At 45.9% G+C, this 19676-nt stretch overlaps 1 protein-coding gene across 15 annotated transcripts in view; it reads right to left on the bottom strand.

Annotated features, from left to right (window-relative positions):
• LOC124037908 (receptor-type tyrosine-protein phosphatase F-like) overlaps nt 1-19676 on the bottom strand; it is a 448750-nt gene that overhangs the window by 146097 nt on the left and 282977 nt on the right. The window lies entirely within an intron of this gene.

Here is a 19676-nt window from a genome sequence, read left to right as displayed (position 1 = left end):
TTAATCCGGAAGCCAGCCTCACCAATGTGTCGGAGGAAACACCGTACAGCTGGCAACCGAGGTCAGCGTGCATGCGCCCGGCCCGCCACAAGGAGTCACTAGAGCGCGATGGGATAAGGACATTCTGGCCGGTCAAGCCCTCCCCTTACCCGGATGACGCAGGGCCAATTGTGCGCCGCCTCACGGGTCTCCTGGTCGCGGCTAGCTGCGACACAGCCCGGGATCACATTTACATTTACATTTAAGTCATTTAGCAGACGCTCTTATCCAGAGCGACTTACAAACCAAACCCGGATCTGTACTGATGCCTCTAGCACTGTGATGCAGTGCCTGCTGCGCCACTCGGGAGGCTCAAGCTTCATGTTTTTATTGAAACCTGTTTAATTCGCTGTGTTTTGCTGTTTAAATAAAAACTCAACTCTGAAACAGTATTGTTAATCGAATCCTGCCCCTTTGCCAAGTTTGTTGCCTTTACAGTAATTAACAGGCTTCAATGGGACAAGCTAGAGTACAGTAACTTGAACGCTTGATGGATAAGTGACATTGCAAAAGACATCGGCAACCGTGACAGACAGCAGCCAAGCCCGTATTGATGAGCAAGGGGATGTGACAACAGTATATGCGTCCCAAATCACACCCTATCTCCTATGTAGTGCAGTACTTTTGGCCAGAACTGTGTGGTACCCGGTCAAAAGTAGTGCACTATAAAGGGAATGGGGTACCATTTGGGGACGCATGCCACTACCTGTTGTTACCCTTGTTTGACAGTAACCTGAGGCAGTGTGAACAATGGTGACACTGTGATTCTGTCAATACCAGGTACTACAGAGGGGAAAGTCAATAGCAGGTAGTGTAAAGAGGGGGTAATTTCTTAGGATGAGGTTGTCTATTAGTCCTGCAAAGAAACAGAATGGGAAAGTGAAGGAAAAGTGGATACCTCGTCAGTTGGACAACTGAATCCATTTAATGTGTCTTCTGCATTTAACCCAACCCCCTGAATCAGAGCAGAAAACCTCAAGTGTGAAAGGACAATAAATGTGTCCCCAATGGCACCCTATTTCCTTTATAGTGCCCTACCTTTGGCCAGAAACCTATGGGTCATTTTTGGTTAATTTGGGATGCACACAATGAATGATGCAAACGTCTGGCTCAGAAGAGTAAAGAAGAGTTCAGAGAGACACTGGGAAACTCTCTAATAGAGAGACGGGCTGTGAAAGGGAGGTGGGATCCCATGGAGAGAAAGAGACACATGAACCCTGAGGACTCTGGGGAGGGGCTGGCTGGCTATGGGAAACAACTGTCATATGAATCAGGGGACTGATGAAAGGAGTTAGTTGGCTGGCTGGCAGTTTGGCAGACTGTCTTGATGATTGTCACTGGGAAACACCTACCGTAGCCTATCACTGTTGCTCCTCCCTGGGCTCTGAGGCTCTGACTTAGGTAAGAACTGCCTGTTCTCTCCCCCCTCACACAATAAGAGCTGGAGCTCCATGAGTTGTCATCTCCATACGCACTTTGAAAGAAGTTCATTGTCGACTGGCAAGGACACCTGGAGGTTCTGTGAGGAACCATTCGCCCCGAGGAAGCCTTTGTCTTTTCAGTGTCTCACTAAGAGATGGCATACTGTAATAGTACCCCAAGGGGAGCTGGGGATGTGCCCTGGTCTTTATCAATATGGAGGAGAGGGAGGAAAGAGGGTAACGCAGTCTTCTTAGAATGCCATTGCAAATTATTTAAACGGTGTCAAATCCCATTCTTGCTGTCTTATCATCTCTGTCTCTGCTCCCATACCATACTTGGGAGAGAAAAAAGTCATTCACATGCCCCGCATGCTTCAGCAACTAATCCCATAGGTTCCTTTACTGTCGCGGTCTTAAGGGAATACTGACTGTCGACTTTGCGGTCTGTAGGAAACAACATCTACACTTCGCTGATCCTCATCACTGAGGACCCACAAGGGTGCATGCTCAGCCCCCTCCTATACTCCCTGTTCACCCATCACTGCGTGGCCATGCATGCCTCCAACTCAATCATTAAGCTTGCAGACGACACAACAGTAGCGGGCTTGATTACCAACAACGACGAGACAGACTACAGGGAGGAGGTGAGGGCACTCAGAGTGTGGTGTCAGCAAAACAACTCAACGTCAACAAAACAAAGGAAATGATCGGGGACCTCAGGAAACAGCAGAGGGAGCAAGACATCTGCCATTTCCAGCTACAATAGTCATTTACAACACTAACAAGAAATTGATAGTGTCTACATTGTATTTCGAATCAATTTAATGTTATTTTAATGGACAAAAAAAAGGTTTTCTTTAAAAAACAAGGACATTTCTAAGTGACCCCACACTTTTGAACGGTAGTGTACGTTATTCCAGCAGCAGACTATGATCGTTAATGTCAAAAGTTGTACTGAAGTCTAAGACAGCCCCCACAATAATTTATCATCAATTTATTTTATTGTCAATCATCAGTCATTTGTGCAAATGCTGTGCTTGTTGAGTGTCCTTGCCTATAAGCGTACTGAAAGTCTCTTTGTCAATTTGTTTCCTGTGAAATTGCATTGTATCTGGTCAAACACCATTTTTCCCAGAAGTTTACTAAGGGTTGGTAATAGGCTGATTGGTCGGCTATTTGAGCCAGCAAAGGGGGCTTTACTATTCTTGGGTAGCGGAATTACTTTAGCTTCCCTCCAGGCCTGAGGGCACACACTTTCTAGTAGGCTTAACTTGAAGGTGTGGAAAATAGGAGTGGCAATATCGTCCGCTATTATCCTCAGTTATTTTCCATCCAGATTGTCAGACCCCGGTGGATTGTCAGTGTTGATGGACAACAATAATTCTTTCACCTCTTCCACACTGACTTTACGGAATTCAAAAGTACAATTCTTGTCTTTCATAATTTGGTTTGATATACTTGGATGTGTAGTGTCAGCATTTGTTGCTGGCATGTCATCTCTAAGTTTGCTTATCTTGCCAATGAAAAAGTCATTAAAGTAGTTGGCAATTATCAGTGGGTTTTATGATAAATGAGCCATCTGATTCAATGAATGATGGAGCCGAGTTGGCTTTTTCCATTTAAGGTGCTCTAAATAATTTTACTATCATTCTTTGTGTAGTTTATATTTGTTTCATATTATAGTTTATTTTAATGTTATTTTGCTTAGTCACATGATTTTTCAATTTGCAATACATTTGCCAATCAGTTGCCAGACTTACTTGCCATACATTTTTCCTCATCCCTCTTTCAATTCCTCATCAATCCAAGGGGATTCAACAGTTTTCACAGTCATTTTCTTAATGAGTGCGTGCTTATTTAGTAACTGGAATAGGCAATTTCAGAAATGTGTCAAGTGCAGCATTGCTCCTCATTACACACCACAGACCACACCACAGACCAGCAAATATTATTTACATAATCAACATGTGAATCACTACAAAATGTATTGTATGACCTCTTACACTATATTAGGCCCAGCCTTTGGAACTTTAGTTTTCCTAGTTATGGCTATTATATCGTGATCACCACATCCTATGGATTTGGATACTGCTTTAAATCAAATTTCTGCAGGATTAGTAAACATGTGATCAATACGTGTTGATGATTTAATTCAATAATCTGGTAGGTTGACTGACAATCTGATTCAGGTTGCAAGCACTGTTTACAGTTTGAAGATTTTCTTGAGTGGACAACTTGATGAGAGCCAGTCAATATTTAAATCACCCAGAGAATATTCTTCTCTGTTGATATCACATACGTTATCAAGCATTTCACACATATTATCCAGATACTGACTGTTAGCACTTGGTGGTCTATAGCAGCTTCCCACAAGAATGGGCTTTAGGTGAGGCAGATGAACCTGCAGTCATATTACTTCAACAGTATTTAACATTTGATCGTCTCTAAGCTTTATATGTACGTGGTTCTTTATACAGACCGCAACACCACCCCCGTTGGCATTTCTGTCTTTTCTGTAAATGTAATAACCATGTATTGCTACCTCTGTATCATCAAAGGTATTATCTTAGTGAGTTTCAGAGATACTCAGAATATGTATGTCATCTGCTACAAGCAAGTTATTGACTTCATGGACCATGTTTCTCAGGCTGCATATGTTAATATGGCTATTTGAAGAACCTTCTGGGTTGCTTGATTGTTTGTAATGCTTTACTGGGAAGCTTATCAGAAGTAGACTTGCTCATGTTATTTGTATTGGAGATGAGAGGCCTTCCTACAATGGCACACCACCTCAGTGCAAACAGTGTATCTCTGGTTCATAGGCTCATGATTAATGCATACAACAGAGGTTTTCAGCGAAATTAGGGGGACATAAATTAAGCTACTTACATTGTGTCCAACACCCCTAGAATAATGTACATGCAGCATTATGGATGCAGCATTATGACGACTCATTGTCACAATGGTAGGGATTAACTGAGCTGGTCTTGGTGTCATGTTTGTCATTTATTATCATGTCTTGTCCCTGTGCTCCCCATTCTATTCGTTTCCCTCTGCTGGTCTTATTTGGTTCTTTCCCTCCTTCTATCCCTCTCTCTCCCCCTCCCTCTCTCACTCTCTCGCTCTCTCTTCTCTCTATCGTTCCGTTCCTGCTCCCAGCTGTTCCTATTCCCCTAATCATCATTTAGTCTTCCCACACCTGTTCCCGATCCTTTCCCCTGATTAGAGTCCCTATTTATTCCTTTGTGTTCCGTTCCTGTCCCGTCGGTTCCTTGTTTAGTATTCACCATGCTGTGATTGCGTTTCGCCCTGTCCTGTCGTGTTTTTGCTGTGATTGTGTATCGCCCTGTCCTGTCGTGTTTTTTGCCTTCATCAGATGCTGCGTGTGAGCAGGTGTCTCTGTCAACTACGGCCTGCGCCTACCCGAAGCGACCTGCAGTCTGTGGCCGCTTCTCCAGTTATTCCCCTCTACAGACTAGAGGATTTCTGTTATTCCCTGTTTGGACTTAAATAAACTCTGTTTCTGTTAAGTCGCTTTTGGATCCTCTTTCACCTGCATGACAGAAGGAACCGACCAAGGAATGGACCCAGCGACTTCAGACGCTCGTTACACTGCCGTCGAGATCCAAGGAGCCATGCTCGGCAGACACGAGCAGGAATTGTCTGCTGCTCGCCATGCCGTGGAGAACCTGGCCGCTCAGGTTTCCGACCTCTCTGGACAGTTCCAGAGTCTACGTCTCGTGCCACCTGTTACTTCCTGGCCTGCCGAGCCTCCAGAACCTAGGGTTAATAACCCACCTTGCTACTCCGGGCAGCCCACTGAGTGCCGCTCCTTTCTCACGCAGTGTGAGATTGTGTTCTCTCTCCAACCCAACACATACTCTAGAGAGAGCTCGGGTTGCTTACGTCATTTCACTCCTTACTGGCCGGGCTCGAGAATGGGGCACAGCTATCTGGGAGGCAAGGGCTGATTGCTCTAACAAATTCCAGAACTTTAAAGAGGAGATGATTCGGGTTTTGACCGTTCAGTTTTTGGTGGGGAGGCTTCTAGGGCCCTGGCTTCCTTATGCCAAGGTGAACGGTCCATAACGGATTATTCTATTGAGTTTCGCACTCTTGCTGCCTCTAGTGAGTGGAACGAGCCGGCGCTGCTCGCTCGTTTTCTGGAGGGACTCCACGCAGTGGTTAAGGATGAGATTCTCTCCCGGGAGGTTCCTTCAGATGTGGACTCTTTGATTGCTCTCGCCATCCGCATAGAACGACGGGTAGATCTTCGTCACCGGGCTCGTGGAAGAGAGCTCGCATCAACGGTGTTTCCCTGCTCCGCATCGCAACCATCTCCCTCCTCTGGCTTTGAGACTGAGCCCATGCAGCTGGGAGGGATTCGCATCTCGAATAAGGAGAGGGAACGGAGGATCACCAACCGCCTGTGCCTCTATTCGGAGTTGCTGGACATTTTGTTAATTCATGTCCAGTAAAGCCAGAGCTCATCTGTAAGCGGAGGCTACAGGTGAGCGCAACTACTCAAGTCTCTCCATCAAAGTCCTGTACTACTTTGTCGGTCCACCTACGCTGGACCGGTTCGGTGCTACATGTAGTGCCTTGATAGACTCTGGGGCTGAGGGTTGTTTCATGGACGAAGCATGGGTTCGGAAACATGACATTCCTTTCAGAGAGTTAGAGAAGCCTACGCCCATGTTCGCCTTAGATGGTAGTCATCTTCCCAGTATCAGATTTGAGACACTACCTTTAACCCTCACAGTATCTGGTAACCACAGTGAGACTATTTCTTTTTTGATTTTCCGTTCACCGTTTACACCTGTTGTTTTGGGTCATCCCTGGCTAGTATGTCATAATCCTTCTATTAATTGGTCTAGTAATTCTATCCTATCCTGGAACGTTTCTTGTCATGTGAAGTGTTTAATGTCTGCCATCCCTCCCGTTTCTTCTGTCCCTACTTCTCAGGAGGAACCTGGCGATTTGACAGGAGTGCCGGAGGAATATCATGATCTGCGCACGGTCTTCAGTCGGTCCCGAGCCAACTCCCTTCCTCCTCACCGGTCGTATGATTGTAGTATTGATCTCCTTCCGGGGACCACTCCTCCTCGAGGTAGACTATACTCTCTGTCGGCTCCCGAACGTAAGGCTCTCGAGGATTATTTGTCTGTGTCTCTTGAAGCCGGTACCATAGTGCCTTCTTCTTCTCCGGCCGGGCGGGGTTCTTTTGTTAAGAAGAAGGACGGTACTCTGCGCCCCTGCGTGGATTATCGAGGGCTGAATGACATAACGGTTAAGAATCGTTATCCGCTTCCCCCTGTCATCAGCCTTCGAGATTCTGCAGGGAGCCAGGTGCTTTACTAAGTTGGACCTTGTAACGCTTACCATCTCGTGCGCATCAGAGAGGGGGACGAGTGGAAAACGGCGTTTAACACTCCGTTAGGGCATTTTGAGTACCGGGTTCTGCCGTTCGGTCTCGCCAATGCGCCAGCTGTTTTCAGGCATTAGTTAATGATGTTCTGAGAGACATGCTGAACATTTTTGTTTTTGTCTATCTTGACGATATCCTGATTTTTTCTCCGTCACTCGAGATTCATGTTCAGCACGTTCGACGTGTTCTACAGCGCCTTTTAGAGAATTGTCTCTACGTAAAGGCTGAGAAGTGCTCTTTTCATGTCTCCTCCGTTACTTTTCTCGGTTCCGTTATTTCCGCTGAAGGCATTCAGATGGATTCCGCTAAGGTCCAAGCTGTCAGTGATTGGCCCGTTCCAAGGTCACGTGTCGAGTTGCAGCGCTTTTTAGGTTTCCCTAATTTCTATCGGCGTTTCATTCGTAATTTCGGTCAAGTTGCTGCCCCTCTCACAGCTCTTACTTCTGTCAAGACGTGTTTTAAGTGGTCCGGTTCCGCCCAGGGAGCTTTTGATCTTCTAAAAGAAAAGACGTTTTACGTCCGCTCCTATCCTCGTTACTCCTGACGTCACTAGACAATTCATTGTCGAGGTTGACGCTTCAGAGGTAGGCGTGGGAGCCATTCTATCCCAGCGCTTCCAGTCTGACGATAAGGTTCATCCTTGCGCTTATTTTTCTCATCGCCTGTCGCCATCTGAGCGCAACTATGATGTGGGTAACCGTGAACTGCTCGCCATCCGCTTAGCCCTAGGCGAATGGCGACAGTGGTTGGAGAATTTGACCGTTCCTTTTGTCGTTTGGACAGACCATAAGAACCTTGAGTACATCCGTTCTGCCAAACGACTTAATGCCCGTCAAGCTCGTTGGGCGTTGTTTTTCGCTCGTTTTTAGTTTGTGATTTCTTACCGTCCGGTAGCAAGAACACCAAGCCTGATGCCTTATCCCGTCTGTTTAGTTCTTCTGTGGCTTCTACTGATCCCGAGGGGATTCTTCCTTATGGGCGTGTTGTCGGGTTAACAGTCTGGGGAATTGAAAGACAGGTTAAGCAAGCACTCACGCACACTGCGTCGCCGCGCGCTTGTCCTAGTAACCTCCTTTTCGTTCCTGTTTCCACTCGTCTGGCTGTTCTTCAGTGGGCTCACTCTGCCAAGTTAGCTGGTCATCCCGGTGTTCGAGGCACTCTTGCGTCTATTCGCCAGCGCTTTTGGTGGCCGACTCAGGAGCGTGACACGCGCCGTTTCGTGGCTGCTTGTTCGGACTGCGCGCAGACTAAGTCGGGTAACTCTCCTCCTGCCGGTCGTCTCAGACCGCTCCCCATTCCTTCTCGACCATGGTCTCACATTGCCTTAGACTTCATTACCGGTCTGCCTTTGTCTGCGGGGAAGACTGTGATTCTGACGGTTGTCGATAGGTTCTCTAAGGCGGCACATTTCATTCCCCTCGCTAAACTTCCTTCCGCTAAGGAGACGGCACAAATCATTATTGAGAATGTATTCAGAATTCATGGCCTCCCGTTAGACGCCGTTTCAGACAGAGGCCCGCAATTCACGTCACAGTTTTGGAGGGAGTTCTGTCGTTTGATTGGTGCGTCCGTCAGTCTCTCTTCCGGGTTTCATCCCCAGTCTAACGGTCAAGCAGAGAGGGCCAATCAGACGATTGGTCGCATACTACGCAGCCTTTCTTTCAGAAACCCTGCGTCTTGGGCAGAACAGCTCCCCTGGGCAGAATACGCTCACAATGAGCCAGCCTTCGTCTGCTACCGGGTTATCTCCGTTTCAGAGTAGTCTGGGTTACCAGCCTCCTCTGTTCTCATCCCAGCTTGCCGAGTCAAGCGTTCCCTCCGCTCAAGCGTTTGTCCAACGTTGTGAGCGCACCTGGAGGAGGGTGAGGTCTGCACTTTGCCGTTACAGGGCACAGACGGTGAGAGCCGCCAATAAACGCAGGATTAAGAGTCCAAGGTATTGTTGCGGCCAGAGAGTGTGGCTTTCCACTCGCAACCTTCCTCTTACGACAGCTTCTCGTAAGTTGACTCCGCGGTTCATTGGTCCGTTCCGTGTCTCCCAGGTCGTCAATCCTGTCGCTGTGCGACTGCTTCTTCCGCGACATCTTCGTAAACGTCCATCCTGTCTTCCATGTCTCCTGTGTTAAGCCCTTTCTTCGCACCCCGTTCGTCTTCCCTCCCCCCTCCCGTCCTTGTCGAAGCGCACCTATTTACAAGGTACATAAGATCATGGACATGCGTTCTCGGGGACGGGGCTCACTGTGGACTTAGTGGATTGGGAGGGTTACGGTCCTGAGGAGAGGAGTTGGGTTCCGTCTCGGGACGTGCTGGACCGTTCACTCATCGATGATTTCCTCCGTTGCCGCCAGGATTCCTCCTCGAGTGCGCCAGGAGGCGCTCGGTGAGTGGGGGTACTGTCATGTTTGTCATTTATTATCATGTCTTGTCCCTGTGCTCCCCATTCTATTCGTTTCCCTCTGCTGGTCTTATTTGGTTCTTTCCCTCCTTCTATCCCTCTCTCTCCCCCTCCTCTCTCACTCTCTCGCTCTCTCTTCTCTCTATCGTTCCGTTCCTGCTCCCAGCTGTTCCTATTCCCCTAATCATCATTTAGTCTTCCCACACCTGTTCCCGATCCTTTCCCCTGATTAGAGTCCCTATTTATTCCTTTGTGTTCCGTTCCTGTCCCGTCGGTTCCTTGTTTAGTATTCACCATGCTGTGATTGCGTTTCGCCCTGTCCTGTCGTGTTTTTGCTGTGATTGTGTATCGCCCTGTCCTGTCGTGTTTTTTGCCTTCATCAGATGCTGCGTGCGAGCAGGTGTCTCTGTCAACTACGGCCTGCGCCTACCCGAAGCGACCTGCAGTCTGTGGCCGCTTCTCCAGTTATTCCCCTCTACAGACTAGAGGATTTCTGTTATTCCCTGTTTGGACTTAAATAAACTCTGTTTCTGTTAAGTCGCTTTTGGGTCCTCTTTCACCTGCATGACACTTGGGTCATTGATAAGTCATTGTTTCAACGCTGCCTTGAAATGCAGGAGCCAAGAGGATTTGGATGGACTCTGTCATTCCTGTAGAGTATCTTCTGTTTCCAGAAGGTGTCAAAGTTATCTACTTGTATACAAGTGACTCCAGCAGAGCCACAATAATATTTTAGCCAGATGTTTAATGCCAGTAGCCTGCTGAATCTTTCACACCCACGGTCCAACGATGGTACTGGACCTGAAATGATTGGTCGTTTTTTTGGAGTCTTTTAATGCTAAAATTAGTTCTTTAAAATACACTTGCAGATGTTCCGAAACTAGCCCTCATGATGTCGTTTGACCTCATATGGACTACGAAAGTGTCAGCTCCCGGCATCTGTCATAGAACAGTCAGTGGCAGCCTTGTGATATCCTGTACTTTTTGCCTTGTGAACTAAGATGTTTCTCACCATAGAGCTGCCTATGATGACAGCTGGCGATGTTAAATGGCAGCCTCACGGAATGATGAGGTTGGAAGCTCCGAGGATCTGAACCCAAGGTAGAAGCCACTGGAGAGGGAGACAGGACAGAGGACGAAGACGTAGGTACTTCCGGATCCGATCTTGAATAAGAAGCCCCAGAGGAAGAAGGCGCTGGAACCTCTGGATCCAGGGCGGAAAAGCCGTTTCTGGTCTGTGTCAGGTCGGGCTCAACATCTCCAAGGAGACCCCCGTTGCCAGAGGACGCTTACTTCAACTTCCACGGCGAGTGACGCATCTCCATGGTTGGTTGGCTGGGTCGAGAACAGCTTCGTTCTCCAGGGAAGGGGGAGACCCCTTCATGGATGGTACCCTGCTGAGCACCGGCCAGTCAGCTGTGGAGAGCCGACACGGCGGCGACACTTCCACCAGACCAGAGCGGTGTCCGAATACTGAGGTGGAAGAAAAAGAAAAGTAGGCGGGTGTGGATTCCCCAGTAGCTTGTGTAGGTTTGCTACTTTCTTGCTAATATGGTAAACAATATTTAATGGAATGGGTTAATGTTAGTATAAGAGCAGCATAAATGTATAGTGTAGAACAGTCCTGGACTGCAATAGAACACCCAGTCCACTTCTACTGTCTGTGACTACACATAACTTAGCTACAGTGATGGATCATTGTCATACAGATACTACTTTGCCATCCTGAACATGACACATCAGCAACACTTCCCAAACTACCAGACAATTCCACCCTTGTCACTGCACCCTGACCCATAGTCAGGTGAGGCCTGGTTGGTTGGTCTCTCTGAGAGAGAGAAGCTTTGTTTGAAATGGTACCATATTCACTAGATTGTGTACTACTTTTTCTGATCAAACTAAATGCACTATAAAGGAAAAGGATGCCATTTCAGACACAGCCAGAGTCTGACCTCAGTGTAATGGCTGGCGGTTGAGACATGTGATGCTCAGGGCATGCTGCGAGAGAGGAGCAGAGAGAGCCTCTCCACACTGAGACTATTGTTCTCTACAATGCTGCTGTGACAAGGTGTTTGGCACAGGTTACAAGCCACACATTCCTCTTGTAATGCACCAGCCTGTTTCGTCAAGAGCACACAGAAACACAATCAGCCCAGATGAAGACAGGCCCGGGGGGGACAAGAGGATGGGGAGATAGGAGGGATGTGGACGGAGGTTTGAAGTGGAGAGTGGTAGAGACACACAGAGCTACAGGTACACAGTACAAAATCATTATTGGGATTCAGCACACAGTGAGTTAAAATAAAAACTTTCCTAGTGTACAGTGTCTTCGGAAAGTGTTCAGACCCCTTGACTTTTTCCAAATTTTGTTACGTTACAGCCTTATTCTAAAATTGATTCAATAGTTTTTCCCCCTCGTCAATCTGCACACAATACCCATAATGACAAAGCAAAAACAGGTATTTAGACATGTTTGCTGAAATGTCACATTTACATAGGTTTTTAGACACTTTTTTGAAACATCTTTGGCAGCAATTACAGCACCAAGTCTTCTATGATATGACACTACAAACTGGGCACACCTGTATTTGGGGAGTTTCTCAAATTCTTCTCTGCCGATCCTCTCAAGTTCAAGTCCAGGCACTGGCTGGGCAACTCAAAGACATTCAGAGACTTGTCCTGAAGCCACTCCTGCCTTGTCTTGGCTGTGTGCTTAGGGTCGTTGTCCTGTTGGAAGGAGAACCTTTGCCTCCGTCTGAGGCCCTGAGCGCTCTGGAGCAGGTTTTCTTCAAGGATCTCTCTGAGCAAAGCTCTGTTCATCTTTGCCTCAATCCTGACTAGTCTCCCAGTCCCTGCAGCTGAAAAACATCCCCACAGCATGATGCTGTCACCAACATGCTTCACTGTAGGGATGGTGCCAGGTTCTCCAGACATGACGCTTGGCATTCATGCCAAAGAGTTCAATCTTGGTTTCGTCAGACCAGAGAATCTTGTTTCTCATGGTCTGAGAGTCTTTAGGTGTCTTTTGGCAAATTCCAAGCGGGCTTCCTTTTACTGAGGAGTGGCATCCATCGGGTCTGATTGGTGGAGTGCTGCAGAGATTGTTGTCCTTCTGGAAGGTTCTCCTGTCTCCACAGAGGAACTCTAGAGCTCTGACAGAGTGACCATCGGGTTCTTGGTCACCTCCCTGACCAAGGCCCTTCTCCCCACCGATTGCTCAGTTTGGCCGTACGGCCAGCTGCAGGAAGAGTCTTGGTGGTTCCAAACTTCTTACATTTAAGAATAATGGAGGCCACTGTGTTATTGGTGTTATTTTTGGTACCCTTCCCCAGATCTGTGCCACTACACAATCCTGTCTCGGAACTTTATGGTCAATTCCTTCGACCTCATGTAGACAGGTGTGTGCCTTTCCAAATCATGTCAAATCAACTGAATTCACCACAGGTGGACTCAGGTCGTTGAATCATCTAAAGGATGATCAATGGAAACAAGATGCACCTGAGCTCAATTTCGAGTCTCATAGCAAAGGATCTGAACACTTATGTAAATAAGGTATTTCTGTTTTTAAATTTGACATTTTCTAAGTTTCTGAAAACCTGTATTCACTTTGTAATTATGGGGTGTTGATTGCTGAGAATTTGTATTTATTTAATACATTTTAGAATAAGGCATTAAGGTAACAAAACGTGGAAAAAGTCAATTGATCTGAATTTTTTCCCGAAGGCACTGTATATATAGGTCCCACTTAAAAAGTGTTAAATCAATAGTTTTTAAAGTGTAGATTTATTTTACACTTCACAGTTTAGACAGATAACATTTTAGCATTGTTCAGATTTGAAAACAACACTAAGCAGTGTTGTGCCCAAAACAAATGTACGTTCTTACAGTGTTAATCCATATACCAATGAAACTTTTCAGCGTTGGAAAATGAACAGCTATGGCTCTAATGCTTCATTTCCAGTAATGTATTGATAAACCAAAGTTTACCAGTACATACTGTACTGTACCTTTTTACAGTAATTTACAGGTAACTGGATACCAGTAAGTTACTGTAAAAACATGTTTTTTACAGTATAACTAGGCATTGAGGGACATAGTGAGTAAGTAGGCATTTGTACAGCCATGGAACATGTATAAAGAAGATGTATGAAGCAGAGTTTATGTTCTTTGTCAGACCTCAGGGGCAGACATAGTGATGACTGTGTGTATTACTCACCCTCCCTGATGTCTACCACTCCTTAATTACCTATTCTGCTACCCTCTCTAGCTCACTCTGACTGTCTGACACAGGAACATGCAGGACTACAAGTCAGCACAGTCGGCAACATCTCCCCTGAATTGGTGGAGTGCCCTGAAAGCGGGCTCCTACACTGGTTGTGTGTGTGTGTGTGTGTGTGTGTGTGTGTGTGTGTGTGTGTGTGTGTGTGTGTGTGTGTGTGTGTGTGTGTGTGTGTGTGTGTGTGTGTGTGTGTGTGTGTGTGTGTGTGTGTGTGTGTGTGTGTGTGTGTGTGTGTGTGTGTGTGTGAGAGAGAGGAGAGAGAGGGATGTGTCTGGCAGAGAAACGCACCTGCCACCACATGGCCCCATCTTTAAGCAGCAGCTCTCATGGTGCTGTTTACATGTAAAGTGCACCATGAGCCAGCCCAGCGATGCTCCATCCTGACAGACAGAGAGAATTCCCTGATAATGAATATAGAATTATGGAATCAGAGAACATTGACTGAATGCGAATGTACATTCTATAATTATATTTCTATGTCTGCTGATCTCTGTGTTACTGCAAGCAGATGTGACCTCTCTCCTGAATTTCTTTTAGGGCTGACAGGTCCCTCAGACCAGGGTTCCCAAACACGTATAAAAGTCCCAATGCAAAGTTACACCTCACTTTTCTATTTTTTGAGTTATTACATAAAACTGATCAGAATTCCGAAGAATGCCGAAGTCATGGCGGAATTTTTTTTTGGTGGTTGTGGCATAATATGGAGGACCAGCCTATTCCCTATAGTGTAAACTCCAACAGAAATAAACTTCCAATGTATAACTTCAAATTAAACCAAATTGTTTCCACTCATGACTGGTGGTTTCATTTAAATGTTCTGCCAACTTACAAGCAAATACTTATGAATCAGTGGAGGCTGTTGAGGGAAGGATGGCTCATAATAATGGACAGAACAGAGCAATGGAATGGGATCAAAAACATGGAAACCATGTGTTTAATGTATTTGATACCATTCCACTGATTCCACTCCAGCCATTACCACGAGCCCGTCCTCTCAAATTAAGGTGCCACCAACCTCCTGTGTTATGAATGTATTGTTACAAATCAGCTTTGCCAGGTTGCTACTAACATTAGCCCTACTAGTCTGATAACACTGTCCTTACCAGCCTGCTAATGTTATGTTAGCACTGTGTGAGTCAGCCAGTTGCTATCAACACCTAATTTACGCCTACATTAAAGTAAACCAAACGTTTGGAAATACATAACACCATCTAACCCGTTATCTTAGCCAGCAAGCCAGCCAGCCAGCTAAAGTTAGCTGGCTAGGCTAGCTAGCAGACTAAAACAACAATCTATCTTAGCTAACCACCCAACACACGGTTGACATAGCTAAGTAGTTAGCCAGAAAACAACTAGTCTAGCACTGGCAGGAAATCACAGAACACAACAACAACAAAAAGACAGCAGATATAAAGTGGAGCGAGCAGAGACTTACCAATTGACAGCTGAGTTAGTTACCAAAGTCAAAGGAGAGAAAAGGAGAGACCTTCAGAGGGAAAGACCATTTAACCGGCTGAGGGAGAGGCAGCTAATCCAATGCTCGGCACAACACCTGGTTTAAGTCAAAGTCTCGTTCCGAATCCTGCCTTCCATTGGTTATACTAAGCCATTGAAGTCCTCCGGGGTGAAATGAGCAATGCATATAGTTGTTTTGGAAAACTCAATGCAAAGATTTAGGCAGAGACTCATTTAAAGTTTAATAGTGTAATATTAGAAGCAACAGTTCCAGAACAAAATGGCCTTATGTTTTGGTGCAGACATAACAGGTGTCTATTAAATGCATAACATCACAGTACCACACAGAACAGAGCATAAACCTGGAGAAATTACAACTGCTCACCCCAAATTCTGTCACCACACAGTAGACATGGGCATGGTTCCCATAATCATCAAAGCTAGCTTCTTATTTTTTTGTGCCAAAAAAGATTCAGAACCCTGTCCTTGTGGGTATTACTGCGCTATGTGGGTATTACTACACTATGTCCTAGCCGTGTCTGAATCCTGGCTTAGGAGGACCACCAAAACCCCTGAAATGTCCATCCCTAAGTATAACATTTTCCGACAAGATAGAGCTGCCAAAGGGGGCGGTGTTGCAATCTACAGCAGAGATAGCCTGCAGAGTTATGTCTTACTATCCAGGTCTGTACCCAAACAATTCAAGCTTCTACTTTTAAAAATCCACCTTTCCAGAAACAAGAATCTCACCATTGTCGCTTGCTATAGACCACCCTCTGCCCCAGCTGTGCTCTGGACACCATATGTGAACTGATTGCCCCCCATCTATCTTCAGTGCTCGTGCTGCTAGGTGACCTAAACAGGGACATGCTTACCACCCTGGACATCCTACAATCTAAGCTTGATGCCCTCAATCTCACATAAATTATTAATGAACCTACCAGGTACAACCCCAAAACTGTAAACACGGGCACCCTCATAGATATCATCCTAACCAACTTGCCCTCCAAATACACCTCTGCTGTTTTCAACCAAGATCTTAGCGATAACTGTCTCATTGCCTGCATCCGTAATGGGTCTGCGGTCAAACGACCATCCCTCATCACTGTCAAACGCTCCCTAAAACACTTCAGCAAGCAGGCCTTTCTAATTGACCTGGCCTGGGTATCCTGGAAGGATATTGACCTCATTCCGTCAGTAGAGGATGCCTGGTTATTCTTTAAAAATGCCTACCTCACCATCTTAAATAAGCATGCCCCGTGCAAAAAATGTAGAACCAGGAACAGACATAGCCCTTGGTTCTCTGCAGACCTGACTGACCTTGACCAGGACAAAAACATCCTGTGGCGTTCTTCATTAGCATCGAATAGCCCCCATGATATGCAACTTTTCAGGGACGTTAGGAATCAATACACAGGCAGTTAGGAAAGCTAAGGCTAGCTTTTTCAAGCAAAATTTGCATCTTGTAGCACAAACTCAAAAAGGTTATGGGACACTGTAAAGCCCATGGAGAATAAGAGCACCTCCTCCCAGTTGCCCAGTGCTCTGAGGCTCGGAAACACTGTCATCGCCGATAAATCGACTATAATTGAGAATTTCAATAAACATTTTTCTACGGCTGGCCATGCATTCCACCTACCCCGGTCAACAGCCCTGCGGGGTGCAGGAACTCGCCCAAGTGTCCCCCATTTCTACTTCACCCAAATCCAGATAGCTGATGTTCTGAAAGAGCGGCAAAATCTGGACCCCTCCAAATCAGCCGTGCTAGACAATCTGGACCCTCCCTTTCTAAAATTATCTTGGAAAGCAGCCGCGGTCATCCCCCTCTTCAAAGGGGGAGACACTCTAGACTCAAACTGCTACAGATCTATATCTATTCTACCCTGCCTTTCCAAGGTCTTCGAAAGCCAAGTTAACAAACAGATTAACGACCATTTCGAATCCCACCGTACCTTCTCCACTATGCAGTCTGGTTTCAGAGCTGGTCATGGGTGCTCCTCAGCCACGCTCAAGGTCCTAAACGATATCATAACCGCCATTGATGAGACAATACTGTGCAGCCTTATTCATCGACCTGGCCAAGGCCAAGGCTTTTGACTCTGTCAATCAACACATTCTTATTGGCAGACTCAACAGCCTTGGTTTCTCAAATGATTGCCTCGCCTGGTTCACCAACTACTTCTCTGATAGAGTTCAGTGTGTCAAATCAGAGGCCCCGTTGTCCGGACCTCTGGCAGTCTCTATGGGGGTACCACAGGGTTCAATTCTCTGGCCTACTCTTTTCTCTGTATACATTAATGATGTCACTCTTGCTGCTGGTGATTCTCTGATGACACCATTCTGTATACTTCTGGCCCTTCTTTGGACACTATGTTATCTAACCTCCAGACGAGCTTCAATGCCATACAACTCTCCTTCCTTGGCCTCCGACTGCTCTTAAATGCAAGTTAAACTAAATGCATTCTTCAACTGATTGCTGCCTGCACCTGCTCGCCCGTCCAGCCTCACTACTCTTGGTGTGATGGTTCTGACTTAGGATTTGTAGTTGTCCACATATTCTAAGTGTCTGGTTAGACTGCAAACTCTTCTTCCAGACTCACATTAAACATCTTCAATCCAAAATTAGTTCTAGAAGCGGCTTCCTATTTCGCAACAATGCATCCTTCACTCATGCTGCCAAACATACCCTCGTAAAACTGACCATCCTACCGATCCTAGGCTTCGGCGATGTCCTTTACAAGATAGCCTCCAACACACAAATTGGATGCAGTCTATCACAGTGCCATCCGCTTTGTCACCAAAGCCCCATATACTACCCACCACTGCGACCTGCACGCTCTCGTTGGCGAACTGCAAAAATCACTGAAACTGGAGACACATATCTCCCTCACTAGCTTTAGGCACCAGCTGTAAGAGCAGCTCAGAGATCTTTCATCCCCATACTGTATTTATTTATTTATCCTGCACCCCAGCAGGTGAATGAGGACCCAAAAGAGCAAAACAGCCAGTAAAGTCAGAGATAATACACTGCACAGACTGATCACTGCAGGTAAGTTGAACCATCTGTAAATCTGAGCCCATCCAATACTAGACACAGCACGGTGAATAATAGACAAGGATCCCCATAGGGACTGGGAAAAGGATAACAGGTTTAAATGATTGATTTATGGGAGCCTGCTCCTAATAAGACCAGCAGAGGGAAACGAATAGCACAAGACAATCTAAGACAAAACATGACACCCCAGTATCTCTACTTGCACATTCATCTTCTGCACATCTACCATTCCAGTGTTTAATTGCTATATTGTAATTACCTTGCCACCATGGCCTATTTATTGCCTTACCTTACTTATCTTTCCTCATTTGCACACAATGTATATAGACTTTTTTTCTACTATATTATTGACTGTATGTTTGTTTATTCCATGTGTAACTCTTTGTTGTTGTATGTGTTTGCTTTATCTTGGCCAGGTAGCAGTTGTAAATTAGAACTTGTTCTCAACTAGCCTATCTGGTTAAAGAAAGGTGAAATAAAATAAATACAAAAATATATGTGGGTATTACTAATTTTATTTAACATTTATATAACCAGGCAAGACAGTTAAGAACAAATTATTATTATTATTATTATTATTATATCTAAAAATGCTAAAAAATAACTATTTTTGTAGTTATAGGTAACCAGATCGTGACTACAACTAAGTCTTTGACCACACTGTGTTGTTATTTTGGTGAGAAAAAAACAAATGCTGCCTACCCCTTAATCAAGGAGATGCCAGAGAACCCCAGGGGTAATTATATGCTCTTAATAAGATCTCCCTCCCTGGCAAATTAAAAGAGCACCAGCACGTCATATTGTCAGGGGCAGAGAGAAGGGGACAAGAGGGTGGATGTGTGTGTGTGTGTGTGTGTGTGTGTGTGTGTGTGTGTGTGTGTGTGTGTGTGTGTGTGTGTGTGTGTGTGTGTGTGTGTGTGTGTGTGTGTGTGTGTGTGTGTGTGTGTGTGTGTGTGTGTGTGTGTGTGTGTGTGTGTGTGTGTGTGTGTGTGTGTGTGTGTGTGCGCGTGTGGACGGTCATCGCAGACAGCCAAGAGGTAACAGGCTTACAGCCACAGAACTCAGATGAGAAAGGAAGTTGACAAAGACCTTGGCGGGGAAGGGAAAACATTCACTCAGCGGTTCGCAAATTAAAAGCAACAAGCAGTTCCCACATGGGCTGTGTACCTTTCTCTAATGGGAAGAGATTGATTCCAGCAGTAAGGAAAAGGCTTGTGAGAGATCAGGCCACCCACTGCTACAGGTCTAATAGCTGCGCTGAGAGAGAACCACGGCTGTTACAGTGTGCTCTCTCTGTTTGAGTCCCAAATACCACCCTATTCTTTTTAAAGTGTACCAGTTTTGACCAGCAACCAAGGACTCACAGGCTCAATAGTAACGCACTATTTAGGGAATAGGGAGCCATTTGGGATGCATCCTCAGCCTCTTTTATACAACAATAGTACCTGAATGACTACCGTGGCACATGGAGTGGATATCTCTTTCCCTAACACCGAAATTACCTTTGTTGTGTTTTATTCACTCTCAATGGAAAGTGACCAATTCTCCAGGAGGGTTAGAGGAGGTAATGGACGAATGTCCCTGAATGCCCTTGAACTTTCTGT

This window comes from Oncorhynchus gorbuscha, linkage group LG06 (genome assembly GCF_021184085.1).
Source record: "Oncorhynchus gorbuscha isolate QuinsamMale2020 ecotype Even-year linkage group LG06, OgorEven_v1.0, whole genome shotgun sequence".
Taxonomy (NCBI): Eukaryota; Metazoa; Chordata; class Actinopteri; order Salmoniformes; family Salmonidae; genus Oncorhynchus; species Oncorhynchus gorbuscha.
The sequence above is the reverse complement of the archived record's forward strand: the minus strand, read 5'-3'. Positions and strand labels throughout refer to the sequence as shown.